The 19,111-nt window shown below is 44.7% G+C and overlaps 1 protein-coding gene across 1 annotated transcript in view; it reads left to right on the top strand.

Moving 5' to 3' along the window:
- The window catches only part of PLD5 (phospholipase D family member 5), a 390,515-nt gene that overhangs the window by 201,463 nt on the left and 169,941 nt on the right, over positions 1-19,111 (top strand). The gene's annotated exons all lie outside the window — the stretch shown is intronic.

Below are 19,111 nucleotides of genomic sequence, written 5' to 3'. Positions count from 1 at the left end.
CTGCTGAAATGATCTAAATGATTTCTGAACGAAGTGTCCTGGAGATAGGAAAGGGATCCTGGTTCTCTTTAGCAGTTTTTTGTTTGGTTTCTTGTAATTTGTGCTGGTATGATCACAAGAGCGCTAAGCTACCCAGGCTCTTCTACCCAGGTATTCCGGCGCTCGTCTGCACGTACGTGTCCTATCTGGGTCACGGAGAAAATCAGTTCTGTCACCATATATAAAATGTGTTGGCACTAAGCCTATAATCACTGCCTCATTGGTGCTTTCAAACCTTTCATTCAGTTGTACTATTTTAAAATCAAAGGACATCAGAAAATAGATATTAAAAAAAAAAACCAAAATTCACAAAGGCCATACTGAGGAAGAAAATAAATTTATTAATCGTGTTCTGCACTTTTCTCCCTCCCCTGTTTATGCAGGTAGGTCAGGTGTTTGCTGCTGCATAGATCATTTCAAAATGTAGTGGGATCATGATTCTGGATGGTGTTGAGCAGAAAGAACTTATCTTGGATCCACATTGTGCTGTTTGGGGCAGGCTGGAAGGTCTGGGGGCCACCTGGACCTCTCTCTGCATATGTCTCTTATCATTCCATAAGCCTGAACTTGGGGTGATTTAAGGGGGTGGTTATATTGTAAAAGGCCCAAAGCAGAAAGTATGAGGCTTTTTAAGATGTGGGCTCTGGGATCACAGCTGCTTCTGTCCCATTCTATTGCTCAAAACAGGTCACGATTCAAGGTGGGAGGAGTAGCCTCTATACAGGAGTAAGGAGAGTTGTTGGCAGGCCTCTTTGGAAATTATATACCATAGTCCCCTCTGGCCATCGCAGTCCAGATCTCTTCCACTTACTAAATGCAGTCCTCGCCGCCCTCCCCCATTACAGCAAAGGCTCAACGTTCAGGGTCTCCTCCTCTGCACCAAGTCTGAATCGGGTTGAGCCCCCTCGTAGGGGCTTTTCTTGATTTAGAAACTTCTGAACTAGAAGACAAGTCATATGCCTCCCAACACACACACTCCCAACCTCTATCGGGGAGGCAGGATAAGATAACCATAGTACACACTTTGGTTTAAGTGGTGGGGGTGGGGATGGAGAGCACAGACCAGTCCTGAGCCCATAGCAGTTTTGAAATCCAGCCCAGCCCAGCACGCCAGGCTTCCAAGCTCAGAAAACTGGGAATGCTGCTGGCCTAGGATCTAGTTCTGCTCCCTGGGTGTGCTTTCCTAATCTGTGAAGCTCTTTGCTCCCCTCTGTGTTGTTCTTTCTTTTCCATAAGAATAGACTGTCTTAGTTGTCTTCCTGCTGGTAGAAACTGAGGCCCCAGAGGACCTCTGTTCATTTTAAAGCAGCTCTGCCCTTTTTTTTTTTTTTTTAAACAAAATGGTACAATCCCTTCAGCCTTTGTAGACTTAATTTGTATCCAGTCATAAACCACTCTGGTAAAAAAAAAAACTCTGACCCCAAACTCTTGGCAGTGGGTCTTCTCTGCTTTGGACTGTGATTCAGGATGCTTTAGGACCTGCCCCTTATAAAGTTTCTGGGAGCTCTTCATCTGGCCAAGGGGGCCTGTGAACCGCCCGCCACTTTCAGTCTTTCTGAAACCTTGACAAAGCATCTTCCTGCCACGACTGTCATTTCGTCTTTACCCTGAGGCTCTTTCTTTCTTGGAGAGTATTTTGTTGAATCAAGAGAGTCTTCTAGATTTTCTACATTTTCTCATACTTCTGCATGAAAACAGAACAGTGCTTCTTACCATAGACCACTAACAATTTGATAACCTGCCTGAATGATCCTCTTAGCCAGGTCCCCAAACCCATTAGACACCCTCTCTGTTTTCTGCTTTAGGGCAGGTGGCAGTGTTGCCAAGTCGCCCACTGTCACTCTCTCGAGGCTCCAGATCCATTTCTTTCCTGTTCCTCCAGTCTTGAGTGGGAATGAGATTCCAGCATCCACAATCACACCCAATCCCAAAGACTGTGTGGCTTATGTTTTTGCTACACTAGATACATTTTCTTAATCCACTGTGGCGAGACGGGCAACTCCAAAACTTACCGAGTATTATTTCCTATGATTCCGTGAACAGGACACACAGTTTGTGCCCCAGTAGCTATTGGCTGGGACCACTCATGCGGTTGTGTTTGGCTGGGATAGTGGCTGAGTCTGGGCTGACTCTCTGGGGACTGGCCGGCTCTCGTTCACCCCAAGTGGACACTCCTCACTCAGTAAGCTAACCCTGGCTTTCTAGCGGGCTGCTGGATCCCCAGAGGGTAAGAGTGAAAACGGCAGGACCTCTGAATTCCTGGGCTCCTAGAATATGACTTTGGCCGCATGCTTTTAGCCAGAGCCAGTTCACAAGGTCAGCAGCCCACGTCCAGGGGAGGGGCAAGAGAGTCTAGGAGAAGCACGCCAGTTCAGGAAAGGGAGATTGTTGGCAGCAAACTCAAAACAGTTTACTTTCACAGGTTTGATGGTGTAAGTGGGAGATAGTTCAAGTTGTCTTTCCTTTGTGCGGGACAAGACCAGCTCATTTCCACTGAATTTAGCAAGAACTGCAAGCTTTAGTTTGACTCACTGAGCCGTGCTCTATGCTGGGACCCAGACCTGCACAGGTGTCCATGCTGTGTGAACCCCAGGCTGTCAACCTCTTGGGCATCCCTGAAGAGCTGGGGGGTGCCAAACACACAGGGGGAAGATTGGCATTTACTCTTGGACTTGGTGACCCAGTAGAACTCTTTTCTGAAATGCAGTGCCCCCGGAATGATGGATTTTTCTCCCCAGCTACAAAGTGATTTTGCTAACAGGCTTTATTTTTCCCAGTGACTACTATTTCTCTCTGACTCTGCCCTCAATATCGGTTCGCTTCCAGGATTTCTGTAATCAGTCTAGACTGGGAGTTGATGAAGCTTGGGGGTCCCAGGGAACCTACAGTATTGCCCAGGGCAGCCATTAAATCCATTTGCAGGATTCAGGTTGATTCTGGGGCTGAGTCAGTAAGCGAAGTATCTGGTAGTCCAGGCAGGTGGCTCTGGGGACTGCGGCCTGGTGGTTCAAACCAGTGGAACAGGGGCGCTCACATGGCTTTACAGATAAGTTGAGTCCCTGGATGAGGGGTATAGATAGACATCATTCTCAAAAGCTACCTGAGGACTTCTGGCCTCTCCTTGCTTTTACCCTAATCCTTTAGGGTGAGCCAAACTCTTGCCACTCAAAGTTTGGTCCTGGGACTAGAAGCATCTTTATTCCCTGGAAGCTTATGAGAAATGCAGATTCTCAGGATTCACCTCAGCCCTACCTGATTCAGGATCTCCATTTCAACAAGATCCCAGGCTGATTCCTATGCTCAGAAACGTTTGAAAAGTTCTGAACTACCCCCTTTGGCTATAAGGCCGGCCAGCCCTCCTCGGCACTCATGCTATGGGGTAGAAGATGGGCCACAGAAAGGCTGGGTCCTAGTTCACGGTCAGAATTCTGTTCTGCCCAGGGAGCATGAATGAGGGTCTGGGTCTGCTTTGAATAACAGTGCCAGGTGTGACGCTGGGCGCGTATTAGGTGCTCAGGAGATATTTGCCCAGTACTCGAATGGATTGTGTCAAACAAAACAGAGCCAGACACTGGTTAACGTTCTAAGGACAGATTTGAAACAGGATGTATTTTTGCAAAAGGGAAGAGGGCCCGAGTGAACTGAACTTCAGAACTCAGATTTGTACAGAGATGATGGAGCATTTTTTTAGGGAGAATGAGGGAATGGGCTGGGGGACAGCAGGGGCTTAAACTGGACCAGGGAAGTAGACATTTATAAACACTGGGGAGGAGGGTTGGTCCATAGGAAGCCCATCTGGGGTGTGCTAACTGGCGCTTATCAAAGTTAGGTTCGTTGCTTCCCACCGAGACTGGGAGACAGAGGCCCTCTGGTCAGGTGCTGGCAGGAACAAACAGCAACTTCTTTTGGGCCTTTTTGAGCTTTCTGAAGTGGGCACCTTAAGGGGGCGGGGTCATCCTGGGGCGTGGCCTTGAGCTGTTAAAAACTGTTAGCATTTTGTTCAGGCCTTTTTTTTTTTTTTTTAAAGATTTTATTTGTTTATTTGTCATAGAGAGAGAAGCAAGAGCAAGCACAAGCAGACAGAGTGGCAGGCAGAGGCAGAGGGAGAAGCAGGCTCCCTGCCAAGCAAGGACCCAATGTGGGACTCGATCCCAGGACGCTGGGATCATGACCTGAGCCGAAGGCAGCCGCTTAACCAACTGAGCCACCCAGGTGTCCCTTGTTCAGGCCTTTTAAATGAGGGAGGGGAGGGACCTCTGGGCGGGGTGGATGAGATCATTTGTGCTGAGAGCCCACAGTTTTTACAAAGCAAGGTCGAGCCCAGGGGAAGAAGAGGGCTCAGAGGGAGACTGGCTGGAGTTTGGTCAAGAGGAGAATATCTGTAGGTCGTGTGGCTTCAGGTGGGCATTACTCTTGTGGGAAGAAGACTGCGCCTGGAAGCTTCGTTCGGGTCACTCCAGCAACCTGCCTCCTGGCAACAATGGAACTTTTCAAATTTACTGCCAATAACCTGGCTGGGATTGAGCTCACACCCACCCCTGCGGGAAGGAGCCCGGTTAGAACTGAGGTCTTCTGGTGGGGCCCTAGGGCTCCCTCCAAGGAGACGCCTCTTGGCTGCCCCTCGGACTTCTCGGACCTCTCACAGCACCAGGTGCCTTGCAGCTTCCAAGCAGTCGGCGTCTGCAGGTGCGGGGTCTAACTGCCCGAGTGTGCACGACGAGGCCCCGCATGCGCAGACGGGAAGGAGTGAGGGGCTTCACCTGCTCCCACGGTAAGTGGATTTCAACCCGCGGTGAGAGCGACCTGGGGAGCAGTTCTTCCGTCCTTGCGGCTTGTCCGTGCTCAGCGCCACGGTGGAGGTTCTCGTCGTCCTCCGGTCTGGTCCGTTGTTGGTTGGGGGATGATGCTGTCTCCGCCCTTCGAGCACCAGGTCTGGACTGTGGGCTTGGAGTGGGGGATGGGCAAAGGAGGGGGAGGGGATTAAAGAAGGAGACTCGCAGTTATAAAATCGGGGACAGCAGCGGGACCTTGCGTTGTGTGGTGAAGGATGGCTCTGCACTTACGGGATGTCCTGTCGGACGTGTGCATGGTTGACGCCCCACGGTGCGCCGCTGAAGCGAAGACTGGGCACCAGCTCGGCTTCCATTTTTTAAAAAAGCGAGGGGAAAACCACAGAAACCGAGATGATACAAGTTAGAATGCCTGCCCTGCCTGCCTCCGTCCCACAGAAGTGTTAGCATTTTATGTGGGCGCCAGGCTTCTAGAACTTACAGGCCCCACGGGGAAATCCGAGTCTACACACAGGTTTGCGCTCTGGCGAGTCAGCCCAGCGTTAGCTGTGAGACAAAAAGTGTAAATGAAAGGGCGGTTCTTAGATTAATAACTATTTGCAAGAATTCTATTCATGCCTTCATAGTATTTTACATGATCACATTTGACCCTCTCACGGGCCAAATGATGAAAGCAAGCCATCAGGTGTTGCTGAGGTCCCTCTGTGCGGGCCCTGTTGAGAGCGTATGGGATGCAGCAGGGGACGAGATCGAGGTCCCTTCCCTCATGGGGCTGAGATCCGAGCAGAGTTGAATCCGTTCCACTAGGATGAACGGGAAAATCTTTTTCGTCTTCTTCTTCTTTTTTTTTTTTTTTGTATTTTAGAATTTTTATTTTTTTTTATCTTTTTTTTTTTATAAACATATAATGTATTATTAGTCCCAGGGGTAAAAGTACCCTCCCCAATGTCTATAATCCCACCACCCTCTCCCTACCCTTCCCCCCCAGCAACCCTCAGTTTATTTTGTGAGATTAAGAGTCACTTATGGTTTGTCTCCCTTCCGATCCCATCTTGTTTCATTTATTCTTTTCCTACCCCCAAACCCCCGAGGTTGCATCTCCCCTTCCTCATATCAGGGAGATCATATGACAGTTGTCTTTCTCCGATTGACTTATTTCACTAAGCATGATACCCTCTAGTTCCATCCACGTCATCGAAAATGGCAAGATTTCATTTCTTTTGATAGCTGCATAGTATTCCAGTGTGTGTGTGTGTGTGTATATACCACATCTTCTTTATCCATTTATGTGTTGATGGACATCTAGGTTCTTTCCATAGTTTGGCTGTTGTGGACTTTGCTTTCCATAGTTTGGCTATTGTGGACTTTGCAGATCACTAAGTTTGTACCGTTAGGGTAAATACCCAGTAGTGTGATTGCTGGGTCGTAGGGTAGCTCTATTTTCAACTTTTTGAGGAACCTCCATGCTGTTTTCCAGAGTGGTTGCACCAGCTTGCATTCATTCCCACCAGCAGTGTAGGTGGGTTCCCCTTTCTCCACATCCTCGCCAGCATCTGCCATTTCCTGACTGGTTAATTTTAGCCATTCTGACTGGTGTGAGGTAGTATCTCATTGTGGTTTTGATTTGTATTTCCCTGATGCCGAGTGCTGTGGAGCACTTTTTCATGTGTCTGTTGGCCATGTGGATGTCGTCTTTGCAGAAATGTCTGTTCATGTCCTCTACCCATTTCTTGATTGGATTATTTGTTCTTTGGATGTTGAGTTTGCTAAGCTCTTTATAGATTTTGTGAACAGGAAAATCTTAAAAGCAAAACGAATACATGAAAGTAAAGAGAGAGCAAGCAAGCCTGTAGAATAGAAATGGTTCTTGGAGCCTGATTAGCTCCCTATCCCATCTTCCTTCATGCCCCCCTTGACCTCTAGAGCAGTATTTGCAAAGGGACCCAGGAGAACTTGTCGAAGTACCACGTGTCTTGGGTTCTTAAGATTATTTTGAAAGAAGTTTGTTCCCTTCTCTCCTCTCCTCCCTCCTGCCAGTGGAGGGTAATCTTGCAGAGGTCCAGAATGAGACCAGGACCAAAGTCCTGAAAGTAGGTCCTTAACCACCAACTTGTTTCTCCAGGTGCAGTAAGGACCCCAGATTCTGTTTCCTTTAGGCCACTAAGTTTTTACCATTCCTAAAAAAAAGAAGGTACCAGCTGAGTGCCCGTTTGATTTAAATTTTACCTGATCTTACCTTTCAAATGCAATAGGAGATTCAAGACTCTGGATTTAATATTGAACATTGTTCCGCACAAAACAACAAAGGACCCAAATTTGTAATAAATTCCCATGGCAGTTTTAAAGTTGAGCTGCTGTAGTAAAAAATGGGACATTCTTGGTATGTGAACATGGATTATGTGTGTGGGAAAAGGAAATAACATTGTACTTTATAAGCACTATCTTGAGAGTAGAAAATGCAGTGTCCTCAAAACAATTACATTGCCCCCGCCCAAAAAAAATTCCTTTCAGAGTTTGGGTGGCTAATCTTTGGACTTTTTTTGTTTTTATCGAGACCTTATAAATACTGTGATGTAGTCATTGATTGGCTTGTTGCACTCTTAAAAAGATGCTAAAAAAACTTTCAAACCCTAATAACCCAAGGGAGAAAATCTGAAGTTTTTTTTTTTAAGATGTTCCAATATAATGCAAATTGACCCAGGTTCACAGCTTGTTTTCCCTGAATATGTTTTTTTAAAAGGCTTTTATTTTGAAGAGTTAAAGAGTCAAACGTGGTATTTACTTCTAAACCAACTGAGCCTGAAATGTCCTACATGGAAGCCATACATGACACATGAATGAACAGGAGCCATAACTGAGATTCAGCCCATCTACTCATTATAATACATAATAATACAAAAGAATACTGTAAGCAAAATACCCTGAGAAATGGGCACCAGGTGGCAGCCAGGCCCCAGATCAGCAGAAAAGAGACACAGATCAGCCTGGCACAGGACACCTGTGTCTTCTCTGGGTGAGAAGCAATTTCAGCAGAGGGTGTGGTGGTCATGATCTAAAGGATGATGAATGTGGACTTGTGTGTGTGTGTAAACACATTCGTTAAAAATGCAGTTTTAATCTGTGGTTCTAAGAGATTGCTGTTTCAATTCCTACCCTGAAAAACTCTCCTCTTTTCCAACTTGCGCTACTATTGTATCTGTTCCCTTCTGTGACTTTCCTGTGTGTGAAAGCCAGGTCAAGGGCTAGTGATCTGTGTTTCCATGGTAACCATATTTTAAAATGTGATCAAAGTACGTGGTCGGGCAAGGGATTTTGTTTCTTTCTGTCCAGATGATGAATTTCGACCCCAAAATACTGAAATTTCTAGGACAGTGTGATTGCTAATTTATGGGCTAAGGTAGTGGGGATTTATGAAATCAAGACTGTTTGGGAAAAGCCAGGAAATGTGATGATTTCAGAACTACCTGATTCATTGGGGAAAAAAAAAATCCCTATTCTCTGCAAGTTCGTTGTCAGAAACCAAATGAAATAATTAATGGGCTGCAACGACTGAATCTTTGAGATGCTTTTATACGGAATCGGTTAGTCACTTGTCTACCGTGAGTCACGATTGCCAATTCATGGTACATTACAATTAATTTTGAAAACTCCTGATTTTAAAAAAATGGGGTGGTATTTGCTCAATTCAGTGGTACCACAAATGAAAGTTGGGGGAGCCATGGGTCGTTTGGGAGAGTTCAAGCCAGGATCCTATCTCTACACTGTAGGTAGTAGGAAGAAGGTAGAGGTGAGTGAGGAGGGAGTGGCTCAGGTTCCTTTTTATCTACTTATCCGCTGTGTGACCTTGAGTAAGATGCTGAACTTTAGGCCTCAGTTTCCTCATCAGCAAGACCAGGGGCCCAGAGCCTGCCTTATCGGCTGCTGTGTAGATTGCACTAATGTACGTGAAGAGCATAGAACAGTGTTTGGCCATTTTACTACATGTTCGTTAAGCTCACCAATGTTACTCACGTGCACACTGTAGCTACAGCTCCACTATAGTTTGATTTTACTAACAGATAATGAATTCGTCTTCTATGCTTTATGCTCTGCTGGAAACCGGGATGGGTCCATCAAATTGAAAGAGAAACCGTTTCTAAAAATGTGAAGCTCTGGGTAGACAAGAAGGATTATGCAAATTATCTTTAAATATACAACTGTAGATTTCATTTATTAAGTACGTTAAGTACATTTATTACATAAATTTCACTTGTTAAGTACAAAATCACAAACACACAACCACACAGTCTTGCTTCTGTCCATCTGCTCATGCACACCTGTGTATGATATCTCGAATTTTGAACCCAGAAGAAGCCATGTGGTCTTCTCAAACCTGTGGCCACTTCTGATTTTTGCTGATTGATCAATTGGTTGGTTTTCTGCTCCTTGTTTTGGTTTTAAATGGAAGATCCCTACACCCAGGCAACACTGAGAGATCTCACCTTGATGTTGATGGGACGCATTCTGCTGTCTGGACCAGGGTATTGCAGCCGAGTGTGACTTAGTTGGTCCCTCCTGTAGCCTTCTCTTTCCTTGCTAGTGGTATTCATCCTAATGGACTAAAGATGTGTGCTAACCAACAGCCAAGGATTTTTGTTGTACCTAACTTAGAAACCTCTTCCTTGTCCCATTGGTTTCATAGCCATGTTCATAGCTGGTTCCTAAATGGTATTATTAACATTTTCTATTAGAATCATTGTATGATTCAAGCTGTCCCAGGAAACCTGTCGTCTGAAGGGGTCAGCTAGGGCTCTGTGCTCTCCACATCTCTTCCATTCTTCCTGTCTTCTCACTCCTCCTGTCCCAAAGTGCGTCCATTCCCTTCCCAAGTAGTGAAGGAAGCTTCATTCATTCATTCCTCATGCAGACAGTCAGTGTCCACAGTCAGCAACACAGGGGTATTTCTGGAACCAGGAGAATCCTGTTTTTGTCAGGGTCACTCCCATGTAAAAGTCAGAAAAGGACCCAGTACTTTGGCAGCCTCATCGTAATGTTTAATAGGAATTTCTTTTTTTTTTTTTCCTGAATTTTTTTTTTGCTGAATTTTTTTGTAGTCTAGGGAAAAATCACAGCAGTTCCTGCTTTTCATTTTGTCTTAAAGGAGATGAGCATTGTTGGTGGAGACCAGGTTCTTTAAGTGATTAAAATTCTTTGAGACTGTTGGCAATTAATAGATTGGTGTATTGTAATTAGTAGGTTGGCGTGAGGCAGCCAGAGAAAACAGAATCTTCTGTTACTACCTGGAAAACACACATTTCATCCTTTGTTCTGTTGTGGAACTGGGGGCTTGCTTGCGTTTCTACTATATGATGGCCAACTTCTTGCTATCTTTTTTTTTTTTTTTTTTTTTAAGCAGGGATATAGGGAAAAATAAGATGTGTAAATTAATGAATACAAAATTAGGATGCATACTAATGTTCTGTTAGTTGGCTCAGTTTAGAATTCATTAATTTGTTTATTTTCAGTTCTCAGGGTTTGGTTCTGTAGAAAAGGCACCCAAGCAGCATTCCTCAGGAGACCCAGACTCCCCTGGGAGAACTGCAGGGTTTGGCACCAAAGGCGTCTGACGTGACCTGTAGTTTAGTACCTGTGGCCACACTGGGCAAAGGTCATAACTTATCCGATCCTCAATTAACTCATCTATAAAATGGGTATAATAATGCCAGTCTCCTTTGATGGCTCTATAAATCTGATTTAGATCATGTTTATAAAAGAACAGATAATGGAGCTCATAAAAGAGAGTTGCTGTTTTCATTTTTATTTTTGTTTTTCTGGTGAAGGGCAGTTAGTTTCACATTTACTTCAAATTTACCTTGCTTTCTGTGTCTTCTGAGAGCGGGAATAACTATGCTGTCCGTCAAGCTCTCAACTTCTGTTAAAGGAGGTTCAGGTTGTAGGTGAAGGAGGAAGAAAGAGAAATGTGCATATTTTCAGGGAGATCTTACCCTCCGGTCCCAGGAGGGCGGTTTTCAACCATGACTACCTGTCAGCATTACCAGGAGTGCTTCTAGAACATACTGATGCTCAGGCCACCCCCAGACACTTAGGTTAGAGGATCTGGAGAGGGGCTCGGGCTTTGATACTTTTTAAAAAGAAGACTTGGAAGCCAGGATTGAGTATCCCTGTTTTAAAACCACCCCAGCCCAATAAAGTGTCTGGTTCTGGTAGATTTCACAGCAGGCCCACACTGGTCCCTTCCCATCTGGTCTGTGGACCCAGTTTTCTCTGTTTCAGTTTAACCCTGTTTGTCCCACTTGTTCTCTCCGCAGTGATATAAAATGGTGGCAGCTTCTACTGGAATACTGCTCACCTTCCTGGTCTCTGGAGCATGTGTCATGTATTACTACTGTAGCTTTATTGTCTAGCATGTGGCTTGGAAGGGAAGGGAGCCCAGTGATTGCTTTGAGCTTTGAAACCGTAAATTCCTCTCCAGCCCTCACATCTCTAGGCTGAATATGATTTCAGTCAAGCTCCTGGTATGCGGTGTCAGCATGAAAATAGCACAACCTGATGGAAAGGGCGTCTCTTCCCTGTTCCACAAAATCAGCACTCAGCAGAAGCTTACAAATTAGCATTCTTGCATGGGAAATGTGGCCATGGGATGATTTTCGCATGGGCCTGTGTTGCACAAATGTTTAGCAAGGTACTGTGTTTCCTGAGGATGCAAAGTCAAATACCCACTGTGGAACTCAAAAGTTGAGTGAAGGAGATGGAGAAATGGGTGAGGAGAGCGCAGAGAGCTAGAACAGCAGTTGGAGCCAGCAGTGAGCAGGCTGGGAAGGCCGTCCTCGGTCGGCCCTTGGTGGCTCAGCGAGCTCTCCGGCTCCTGTGGCTTCTGGTTCTCCCTCAGTGTTGCTCTTTCCTGGTAAATTCCTGCTGCTTCCCTGTGCTTCTGTGCCCCCATCTGTTGAGCGATCCTAATTATGCTCTTGCTTTCCAATATATTTCCAAGGGAAATCATCTTTCTCATATAAACTCATAAGCGCTATGATTAGCAAGAGTTTAACCTCTTTTGATTCTTTTTAAATCCAATCATATAGGCATGAATAAATCATGAACCCCAAGATACTCTTCCCAATAATTTGGATTAAATAATGATTTTTCTTTTTAAGTGGTCTTATCTTAGATTTGCTCTCCTAAATTCTCACCTAAATGTCTCTCTAGACCTTCTTGCTGAGCTTCCAGGGTCCCATTGGCCAATTTATGTTTTTGCAGCTTTTTTTGAAAAAGCACGAGTTGGATTTTTCTCCCTCATTATAATAGTAATAGCATCGCACTATAGAAAATTTAAAAACTAGAGAAATGATGAGAAAAACACAATCCACCATGGGACCATCAGCAAAACTTTTTTAAGTTTGATATTTTTTGCATAATTATATACCTATACTCCTATTATACAAAGAAATGTGTATCTTGATTTTGAATTTAACATTACACCATAAGCACCTTTATATTATTTTAACATTTTAAACCTTATTTTAAATTGGCTGCATGATATGCAGGGTAGTGAATTAAATTGACGTAGCTCTTTCCTCTTGGACTTGCTATCTATTTTTTGATCCTTCTTTTCCTGAAGAACTTCCGCTGCAGGAAATACCTTTGTGCAAAACATTTTCTTTTTGCTCGTTAACTTGGGATCAGTTCTCATAAGTGGGGGCAGAGGGCTACGAAGGTGAAGCTGCTTCCTTAAGACTTTGGGATTTTCAGGGACGCCTGGGTGGCTCAGTTGGTTAAGCGGCTGCCTTCGGCTCAGGTCATGATCCCAGCGTCCTGGGATCGAGTCCCACATCGGGCTCCTTGCTCGGCAGGGAGCCTGCTTCTCCCTCTGTCTCTGCCTGCCGTTCTCTCTGCCTGTGCTCACTCTCTCTCTCTCTCTGACAAATAAATAAAATCTTTAAAATAAAAAAAAAAAGACTGTGGGATTTTCAGGGAGCGTGTAGGGCGGCCTAGTGGTTACGGGCAGGGGGAGTGGGACTCGTCAGGAGTGAGGACCTAAAGGAAGTCTGCCTTCGTGCAGTGTGGGGCCCTCTGCCCGCTCAGAACAAGTGATTGGGAAAGAGCTGGAGTGTCAGGCTTATGCCCTTGCCTGTCCCCTCCGCCTTTTCTGAAGCCGAGGGTGCTGACCAGCTGTGCCAGCCACCTGCTTCCAGACATGGCTGACCGTGCCACCGGAGTGACCTCACCCACCTGCCCTTTGCAGCTAGAGGTGATGCTGGAGAGCTCCACCCCCCACCCCACCACCCCAAAAGCTACATTTCTAGTTACTGTAGATCTCCAGCTGCCCAGGTCCCCATTATAAACATGCTGCTCCCAATGTGAAGTCCTTGCTGTTTCCTGACCTGTTATTGGCAACATGAGCTTATTCACTCTGTCTTCATCTCTCAGCCCTGGATAGGGGTGGCTGTGTTCCTGCCCACAGGGCGCATAACTGTGCTCACTGTCATTAGGCAAACCCTTGATGAGTAACTGTTCAGAATAATGAAGCCCCTGAGTGGGATGGAACCTGGATTAATGAGTGGCCTTAGTTTGCAGGCCTGCTTAGCAGATCCTCTCGCTGGTGGTGGCTGGTGAGCCTTGTTGCTCATTGCCCACGAGGCGGGCAGTCTCTAAGATGCTGGACATGTGGCACTGCCTGACTTCCCAAAGCTGTGATTTATCCCCGACTTCAGGATGGTTATGAACTCCTGTGCAGGCCACCACTTTCTCGCTTTGGATAAGGAATTCCGTGTTCCACAGCCATGTTGAGAGAGCTTCTGGGGCCTCTGGCCACCTTCCCTGGCTCTGCTGTCTCCCCCCCACCCCCGAGCCCAAGCCTAGCCATGGAGCTCATCACTGTGCTCTCCCATAAATGCCCGAGATCTTCCCATTTTTCCGATTATCTTGGACATGCTCTGTCCCAGTCCATATTACCTCCCACTGGACCGTGCACCAATCTGATTCCCCATTCAGCCTCCAGCCCTGCCCTATACTAGTCCTTCTCCAATTTGTCATCAGGATTTTATTATTTTTTTAATTATTTATTTATTTTAGAGCATGCGTGAGTTGGGGAGGAGGGGCAGAAGAAGAGCATCTTCAAACAGGCTCCACGCCCAATGCAGAGCCCAATGCGGGGCTGGATCTCATGACCCTGGGATCACGACCTGAGCCAAAACCAAGTCTGATGCTTAACCAGCTGAGCCACCCAGGCGCCCCAGAGGTTTCTTTTAGAACAGAAAAACAAATTCAGTTATATTCTTTGCTATGTAAAATCCCTCAGATCCACGGAGCTTTCCAGACTGGGTACAAATTACATCCAGGTTTACAGGAACCTCCTACTTCGCACTCAGACCTGGACCACTTTTTCTTGCCTTCCTTCCTTTGGCAAACTCTCCCTGTGTGCCCTAGGCTGGGTTATTAGTGCCCCTGTCACATTGTCCCCAGGCTTGTAACTCCTACACCCTGGCATCTGACACACTGGGCTCCATTTAATTACTTATCATTTATTTCCAGCACTTATGAAGGTCCCTAACCCTTAGCAAAACCCAGTGAATGTGTTAAATGAAATTGCTTTAAACACCCTTCTCTCTGTTCTGGGCCTCCTTTTATTTGAGAATAATAGCTGATGCTGGGAAATAGACAAGAAAATGACATATCTTTGTTTATATCCCTGGCAGTAATTATAGTAAGTAAATAAAATTTCAGTTAAGTTTTCTAAATGGGAAAAAAAAACTCCACAAATACAATACTGAAACTTTCAGTAAATATAGAGAGTTAAATAAGAGATCAGTCTTGTAGATAATCAAAGATGCTGGACTAATTGGTTAAATAAAAAGCTAGGAAATTGAGTCCAGAGGGGATCCACGCATATGTGGTTTTATGTCAAATCATAAAGAAAAAAAATCAAGGGAAGTCTATTGCTTTGAAAGGAAATCGTGGCTTACAATAAATCCTAGTCTTGTTTTCTCGTGACTGTATCATCAGTTGCTTAGTATCTTTAATCAGTCCTTTGAAACTTTGATTTAAACTTTCTGTGCACATATAGACACATATACACGTATGTACACGGGCAGATAACAGCATCCCTAAGACACAAAGTCTCTCTCTCTCTCTCTCACAAACACACACACGCACATTCTGGTGCTTATGTTAGGATTAGGGTTTGGGGAATGCCTTCTAGGTGTGGGATTGCTGAGTGGAAGACAGCAATGTCCGAGTACCTTTTCCCCCAGTCGCCAACAGGAGTCAAGGTTGCCACTCCTAAGTTGTTTCCCATCTCCTGAGTACCCAGCTCCCCACATTTCTTCGTGTTGGGCTTCCCATGAAGCATCTCTTCACATCCGCCAGCCTGACTTTGCCCAGATTTGATTTGGCTTTCAGCTTTTCCTCATTTTTAATATTTTTTATAGAGTACACCCACTAACCCTTCTCCTCTTGTCTGCATGGCAAATATTTTATTCCAGAATTTTACTGTTTTTCATCTAGTTGGTGGTATCTTTTGCAATATAATTTTTTTGTCTTTTGTAACTCTGTATATCTTGTATCGCTTCTGTGTAGCTAATTTGTATATTAGTTTCGAGGCCACGCAAAGTGCCACGGACAGGTGGCTTAGAACAGCAGAAATTCATTTTGTCCCAGTTCTGGAGGTTCCGAGTCTGTGACCTCTTTCCCTGGGCTGAGACCTAGGTGTCACCAGAGCTGTGCTCCCCCCAGAGACTCCTGCAGCCTCCACTACTGGGGTGATAATACTTCCCACCCCTTCCTGCATGTAGCAGCTGCCAGTGTCCCCTCGTGTCACTTGCTGCTGTGTCTCTCCAGTCTTCAAGGCTGCCATCCTTGAATACCTCTGCTCTGTCTTCATGTACCCACTTCCGCAAGGGGTGGCCATTCCCTTCTGCCTCTCTCCTGCAAGTACTGCTTGTGTCTAGGGCCCTCTCCAATGATCTAGGATAATCTCATCTCCAGGTCTTTAATCATCCCTGTGAAGATCCTATTTCTAAAGAAGGTAAAACTTACATCCTCCAGGTGAGGACGTGACATCTTGGGGGGCATTATTTAGCCTCCTGTAACTAAGCTAAATTTCTCCCTACTCTTAAGACTGTACATACCTGTACTTGAATAGTTTTTTCTTGAAAGGGTTGGTATGATTTTTGGTTTTGCTTTTATTTTGTCAGTTTTTTTTTAAAGATTTTATTTATTTGGGAGAGTGAGCAGAGCGAGACAGTATGTACTGAGTTGAGGGAGCAGCAGAGGGAGAAGGAGAAGAAGACTCCCTGCTAAGCGGGGAGCCCAATGCTAGGCTCGATCCCAAGACCTTAGGATCATGACCTGAACCCAAGGAAGATGCCCAACTGACTGAGCCACCCAGGTGCTCTTGTTTTTGTTTTAGTTTTTGTTTTGTTTTGTTTTGTTTTAAAAGACTGACTTACTCATTTGAGAGAGAGAGGATGGGCAATTGAGTGGGGGGGTGGAGCAGAGGGAGAGAGAGAATCCCAAGCTGACTCCCCATGGAACATCAGCCCAAGCTCATGGGGCTCAATCTCATGACCCAAGATCATGACCTGAGCTGAAACCAAGAGTCAGATGCTTAACTGACTGGGCCAGCCAGGTGCCCCAGTATTGCTGTGTTTTTATTCTGCCTGAAACATACTTTTCTCTGTGGTATAATATAAGGATCCTTTCACTTATACCAGATTAAACTACTTTATCTTTTTCAGACTGAGTTAAAATAACACCTTTATTATTGACAGAATTGTGTGTATACCATTTTTGGATCTTCTGTTCCCTTATCTGTTTATCTATTCCTGTGCTTCTACCTTGTTGATATGATTACTGTGACTTTGGAATTTTTTTTTAAAGATTTTATTTATTTATTTGACAGATAGAGATCACAAGTAGGCAGAGAGGCAGGCAGAGAGAGGAGGAAGCAGGCTCCTTGCTGAGCAGAGCGCCCGATGCGGGGCTCGATCCCAAGACCCTGAGATCATGACCTGGGCCGAAGGAAGAGGCTTAACCCTCTGAGCCACCCAGGCACCCTGTAATTTTTTTTTATAATGCTGAAGGCATTTACACTTATAAATTTCTCTGACACCAGATACTGCCTTCATTTCATGGCTTTGCTGTGAAGTTCTCCACTATTTATAGCTTTCTAGAGAATATAGAAATTCACTTTTCTTTTCTCCTGTGATGTACAGATGATCTAAGAGTGAGTTTTTAAATTTTCAAGTAGATATGATGTGTTTTATGTGTCACGCGTTAATGGTCTATTTCTCATTTTCTTAAATTATGAGTAAAGAATGAAGCTGGTAGAACATCTCCCTGCAACTGGTTTTCTTAGGTTTTTCTTTAACAGCCGTTACAGAACAGATTTTTATAATGTTCTCAGGACAAACCGTCGCTTGGAGGGATTTGATATATAGAATGAGAAATATGTATAAATGTATACACATCAAATTTACTGATAATATTCAATTTTCATATATTCTCATTTATCCCTTATTAGATCTACCCATTTTTGAGAGACCTGTTTTGAAGCATTATATTGTGGTTGTGTTTTAATTGCATTACTGTTAGCTTTTGCTTTACGTATTTCGCTGCTGTGTTGTTTGGCACATACCAGTCGATAGCTGTCACTGCTCCATAAATCGTGCCACGACAGATTAAGGCCGTACTCTTTCCCATCTAGTACTTTTGAGCCCTCCTAACTCTTACTCTAATTTTTACTGAGATTCTTTGTCCTGTTGGCCGCAGATCAGTGTTCCTCGGCTGCTTTTCACTCTCACCTTAATAAGGAGACTTTTTACATATTTTTTTCCCTAAACCTACCACCCTGTGACATTGTTATACCACAGATACACTGTGTGTTTATTGTATTTATATACATGTCTTATTTATAGAATAAACTTACACACACACGAACCAACTCAATCCCTTCTTAAAAATTTTATTTATTTATTTATTTATTTATTTGATAGAGAGATCACAAGTAGGCAGAGAGGCAGGCAGAGAGACGGGGGGAAGCAGGCTCCCCGCTGAGCAGAGAGCCTGATGTGGGGCTCGATCCCAGGACCCTGAGACCATGACCCGAGCCAAAGGCAGAAGCTTAACCCTCTGAGCCACCCAGGCACCCCAACACAATCCCTTTCAAATAATAGTGCTTCCCACTGAGAATCACGTAGTAGGGTCTCAGTACAACAGTAGAACTTCCCTTGTAATGTGTCTGTCCTATTTCAAGAATCCTTCTGTAGCAGCTACGTCAAACACATACCATTTTCTACTGTTCATCATGTGTTCTCCCTTTCATCCTCCTCAGTGGTGGGTAGTATTATTTACAGTCTGATTAGAGACTTTCCTTGAATATGTTCCTCATATGGGTCATGTAGGTAATACAGTCTTTAAAAGAGATTTTACTGTATATATCTGCAAATATTTCTTTCTTCTTTGTTTTTTGACCCTGGGGTAAAACATTCCCTTGTTCTAGTTTATTCTTTATCGGAGTCTGTGGCCACCCTGTACTGGCTTAATGCTGCAGGTGACTGGCTCCTGCCCATCCGATCCACTGTGCTCGGGAGGTAACTTGTTTTGTTTTGTTTTTGGCCAGAAGTTTGTAAGAATTCCTCTTTCTTCTTGCTATTGATCGATTGCATAGACTGTGCCTAAATGGGTCTTTCTGCATTGCATTGCCTTCATCCTTCAATTATCTTTTCAACATGTAGATTTAGGCCTTTCCTAGTGGGACAGTTTCTCTTCTGTTACTTGAAAGCTTATTCTTTCTGCCTCTTGTTTTCTTCCAACACATCTATTAGCCATGTGTTATATATCCTTGATTTATCTATCACCCTTTTCTTCCCTTATTACCCTTCTGTTTCTGTGTGCATGCCCCTCTGTGCTTTGAAATATTTCTTCCGTTAGATCTTCAAGCTGTAATTTGGGTCTCGACAGTGACCATGCTGTTCTTTAATTATACTTCTAATTTAATTCTAAAATCGTTAGAGTGTTAGTCCCAGCCAGACTTCTCTGTCTTTGCATCTGACAACGTTGTGTCTTAGCTCCAGTTCCGTATTCTCCAGTAGCCTGTCTCGTCAGCTGCTTACTGTGTTCCAGCGTCTTCTCTCTTATTGGGCCCCTTACATGCATCTGTATTTGACTTTATCAGATGATTAGTGGCTTCTTCCTTTTAGGTGAAGAAGGGGCAGTATTAGGTGGTTAACTAGCCCCCCACCCCCACCCCCGTACTTCATACTCCAACCCCTAGGCAGTCTGCTTGG

Source organism: Neovison vison, chromosome 10 (assembly GCF_020171115.1).
Source record: "Neovison vison isolate M4711 chromosome 10, ASM_NN_V1, whole genome shotgun sequence".
Taxonomy (NCBI): Eukaryota; Metazoa; Chordata; class Mammalia; order Carnivora; family Mustelidae; genus Neogale; species Neogale vison.
Note: the sequence above shows the minus strand (reverse complement) of the source record. Positions and strands in the feature narration are given on the sequence as shown.